A 4,867-nucleotide genomic window follows, 5' to 3' on the forward strand; every position below is an offset into this window, starting at 1 on the left:
CTAATTTATTTATAATCTTGTTTTTTATGCCTAAATCATGGACCCATTTTGATCTTATCTTGGTTGTATGCTCTTTTTTATGGTGGGGATTGAGTAGGTGGAGGGTTGTGAGGACCATTCCAAGATAACAAAGGGTTTTGTAAAAACTTATTGTCTGATACTTTCTTCACTCACATAGCCATCACATTAATTGAAGCTTTTTCGAACTCTAACCTGGACCTATTTCAATAATCTTCTAAATTACCTTTGCTTCAATTTTCTCCTCTCTTTCCCTTCCCCACCTCCCCCATCCCAGTCCATCTTCCACTTAGTTGCCAAAGTGATTTTACTAAAGGCTAAATATGCTTATGTCATTCCTATGCTCAATAAATTCCAGTAGCTCCATATTACTTTAAGGTTCAAATATATCCTTTGTTAATCAAACCATAATCTGATCCCTTCCTATTTTCCAGTATTACATTTCTCCCCCCTTCTCCATATATTCTTTGATTCATTCATACTGGATTGCTTGCTTTTCGTCATAATGCTCCATCTCCCATTCCTGTAATTTTTCACTGGCTGTTCTTCCCTTCTCCCTGTACCTGAAATATTCTCCACTCCTCTGCCTTTTAAAATCCCTGATTTAAATAGCTCAATTGCTACTTTCTGCAGGAGGCATTTCCTAATCCCCTAATTGCTAGTATTTTATATACTCTGTGGGTATCTTTCATCTATTCTCTGTTCATTTCACCGCATAGCATGTCCTCCTGTAATATCCTGGTTAGCTTTCTAGAGATCTCAGGACTACTAGCTCTCTGGAGGCCTCCATTATGAGGAAAATTAGATCAAATAACTTTCTTAGTGTCATATCATTAATAAGTATGAGAATCAATATCGTAATCAGATTATCTACTTTAAAGTCTAGTACCCTTTCTCTAATAAATTTACACCATCTTTTCTCTAACAAAGAGCTTTGTAGGAAAGGTAGAAGCCTGTCTAGGGGATTCTAAATTAATAGATTATTCTAATAAATTCTATAAAATATTAACAAATTGTTTTTCCACTAGCACTTGAGTCAAGCAACAAATCAATTCACAGGGGAGAAAATCAATTAAAACATTATTTGACATTGTACTGACAAAAATATTTGTTTTATTTACTTATTTTTATCTTTGCATTTCAAATTCTAGTTTCTGAGTCACGTTATATGTCAGTAAAGAAAATTAATATCCACATGATTTTGTGCTCAATAATTTTGATTATTTTCTCTCAATTAATTGGTCATATAGCTACCCACAAAATTCAAGTGATTTTTGATTATTTGAGGTTAAAAAACAACAGTACTAATTATTTGAAGTGAATAAAGTCCATAAAATTTGTAGGAGTTTACTACTTTAGACAAGGCAGACAATATCATAGGAAATTATAAAGAGTTTTGATAAGTTTGATAAGGGTGATGGATTATTTCTTTTTTTTTGGGTAAATTTATTTATTTTTAATACATATTGCTTTATGAATTATGTTGGGAGAGGAAAATTAGAGCAAAAGGGAAAAACATGGGAGACATTTTAAAAAACAGAAAAAAAAATAGTGAGCACAGCATGAATTGCTTTACATTCAGTCTCTTTAATTCTTTTTCTGGATGCAGATGGCATTTTCTGTCCAAAGTCTACTGAGATTGCTTTGGATCACTGAACCACTGAGAAAAATAAAGTTTTTCATAGTTGATCATTGCACATTCTTGCTGTTATTGTTTATATTCCTGGTTCTGCTTGTTTCACTCAGCATCAAATCGTGTAAATCCTTTTATCTAGAATCAGCTTGTTCATCATTTTTAATAGAACAATAATATTTCATTACCACAACTTGTTTGGCTATTCCCTAATTGATGGGCATCTACTCATTTTCCAATTCTTTGCTATCACAAAAAAAGCTGCTACAAACATTTTTGCACATGAGTCCTTTTCTCTCCTTTATAATTTCCAGTAATGGCATAGCTCCAATCATTCTCCATAATGGTTGGATCATTTCACAACTCCAGGGTGGTGAATTATTTCAAGAATCATTTTTTCTCAATTCACTAATACAAGTTTGTTACTTCATAGAAGAAAGTATGATTAGAATTTCTGTGAACAAAATAGCCAATTGATTAAGCCAATTCAATTAATGAGCTTTTCCCATTCAATGTAGGGAGAAAAAGAAAAAAAAAATTGTTTTTACATAGAACCATTAGTCAATCCATCAGTTCCATCAAAAACCTGAACAATTTAATCAAACAAACAACTTTATCTCTCTTCTAGCTCTTCTAATTGTGACTGCAAGAATCAATAGACTCAGTGGTCATAAAAGTAATATTCTCATTTCATTTATCACTTTCTATGACCATTAGCAACTTTATTACTATGTGTCTCTAAAATTTTCCATAACTAAGAGAGACACAAATATAAATGCATCTGATGCATAGAGTATATGCATTTCTTTATCAACTAATATACTATCTACATTCAGTTAACTTTTATACCAAAATGGCATTATTATAACCATTGGTTTTGTAATTTAATTCTTACTTAATTTTTTTACTTCGTTACTACTGTGCACTGGTATTATTGTAAAAGAGCATGAAGCTGAGTGAGACATATTCAGGGAATGATGAAGAAAGAAAGAAAGAGAGAATCTCACAGTAAGAGCATTTCTAACCCAGTATCTAGAAACCAGATCTACATCTGATCTAATAAAATTCTCATCTCTGTCTCTGATTTTTATGAATACTTTATCTAATCATTCTAAAACTGGATATTGTATTGTATCTACAATGCTGACAAGGCAGGATCAATCATAGCACCATTATTGAGTTTGTAGTGGTGGGGCTTTCTGGGCAGCCTGAACACCAAGGAATCTTCTTACCATTTTCCTCTTTATCTATCTAGTGGCCCTATTGGGTGATGTCATCATTGTTATTGCTATCATTTAAAACAGCACCCTTCATTCTCCTCTATATCTTTTTCTGTTGGCACTGGGTATGGTGGATATTATCTGTATCTCTACCCTCATCCCAAAGATGCTGGAAAACATGCTGATATTGGGTAAGACCATTTCTTATGAGAGTTGGATGTCCCAGCTTTTCTTTTTCCTTTGATCTCTAGGAGCTGAAATGGTTCTTTTCACTGTGATGGCCTATGACTGCTATGTTGCTATCTGTTTCCCTTTGCATTATAGCATCATTATGAACTGCAATATGTGCATGACACTTCTCTGCAATTGTTATGGTCATAGCTACTGCCAATTCTTGGGTACATACAGGTCTCATCCTCAAGCTGACTTTCTGTGGCCCTAACACAATTGATCACTTTTTCTATGAAATCCTTCCATTACTTGTATTGTCCTATAGCCGTGTGAGGACAAATGAGGTTATGGTATTTATGGCTGATGTCGCCCTGGCCATGAGAGACTTCATCGTTACCTGCATCAACTATAGCTTCATCATTGCTGCCATCCTTCATATTCACACCACAGAAGGGAAAAAAAAGGCCTTCTCTGCATGCTCCTCCCATATCTTGGTGGTGTCCCTCTTCTATTCCCCTGTCATCTACACTTATATCTGTCCAACCTCCACTTTTACCTTTGAACGGAACAAGGTGGTGGCTGCACTGTACACTCTGGTGACTCCTACTCTCAACCCACTTGTCTATAGTTTCTGGAACAAGGAGAACCAAAGTAGGATCAAGAGAGTATTTTCTTTCTTGAATGTCATTAAGGAATGAGATTAGTCCTCCATTCCAGAATCTTGTAGTATTCTGCAGATTATATCTATTCTTCTAACTTCCTTTCTTTTCTCAAAGACAGATCTACTCAATACTTTCCTCTTCCCCCCACCCCCCAATTATTCTATTATCTTGATATCCGCAAGATAAACAAGAATCCTCCCTAAGGAAGGGAAAACACTTCTAGGTTTTCCCCCCACTATGTGGAGTTTATCTATAACTTTACATAGCCTTGACTATATCATTCTGTTTCTCAATAGGTGATATTTTGCTCTAGAGTCCACTAAACAAATACCACTAGATTTAATCTTGAACTGATTTAAAGTGAGTAAAACTTTGAAAGTTTGTTGATTTTGATATCTACAAACTAGACTTTATATATTTATTTTTCATGTAAAGGAGAGCAACTTAGTTACTGTCAAAAATCTTTGGGTTTATGGGTTTAAATTCACACGCTTTCCACTATCCTAATTTGTAATAAAGAGATGGGAAGAGCTATAGAAAATACATAAAACCTAAAAGAAGACCATTATTTCTCCTACTTATATACTCCTATTCCTTACCTTTCACATATAGACAAAAGAGGGAAAATCTGAATAGGTGCTGACTGTTAGGGTCAGAGGAGGAGCTACGCATGAGTGCAATCAGGAAGTACAAAGGCTTGAAGCCTGAGATCTCTGGATGTGGTTTTCTGTGACCAGCAGGGACTGCTTCATGAGTGGAAGCTCTGGTCACATTGAGATTGTGTCATCAATGGGAGGCATCTCCTTCTCTAACTGGCTGTGTGTGTGACCTTATAGACCCAATATAAAGAGTGGGGAGGAGGAAGTAGGGCTAAGGTAGGATGTGAAGACATGGAATAAAGATCTTAAGCTTGCATGTGGCTGTCCTTGGGTCCTCTGTCAAATGTAGAACCATTGCTTGGTGAGGCAGTGGCCAGAGATCTCTGAAGACCTCTGATTGAGGTAAAATTGGTAAGAAACACTGTGTGGAACAGTGGCCAGAGATTTTCCTGAAGGCTTGGGAATTAGGGGTGACTGGTAACAGCAACTGATGGGAGGAGTTACCATTGGCGGCCCAAACAGGGGAAGCACTATAAGTTATTAGACCCCGTAATTGGGAAGGTT

At 35.7% G+C, this 4,867-nt stretch overlaps 1 pseudogene; it reads left to right on the plus strand.

Annotated features, from left to right (window-relative positions):
* The first annotated feature begins 2,597 nt into the window (after positions 1–2,597).
* LOC127561411 (olfactory receptor 13G1-like) lies at positions 2,598–3,842 on the plus strand (annotated as a pseudogene).
* Positions 3,843–4,867: the final 1,025 nt, after the last annotated feature.

The sequence above is a fragment of the Antechinus flavipes genome, chromosome 4 (assembly GCF_016432865.1).
Source record: "Antechinus flavipes isolate AdamAnt ecotype Samford, QLD, Australia chromosome 4, AdamAnt_v2, whole genome shotgun sequence".
Taxonomy (NCBI): Eukaryota; Metazoa; Chordata; class Mammalia; order Dasyuromorphia; family Dasyuridae; genus Antechinus; species Antechinus flavipes.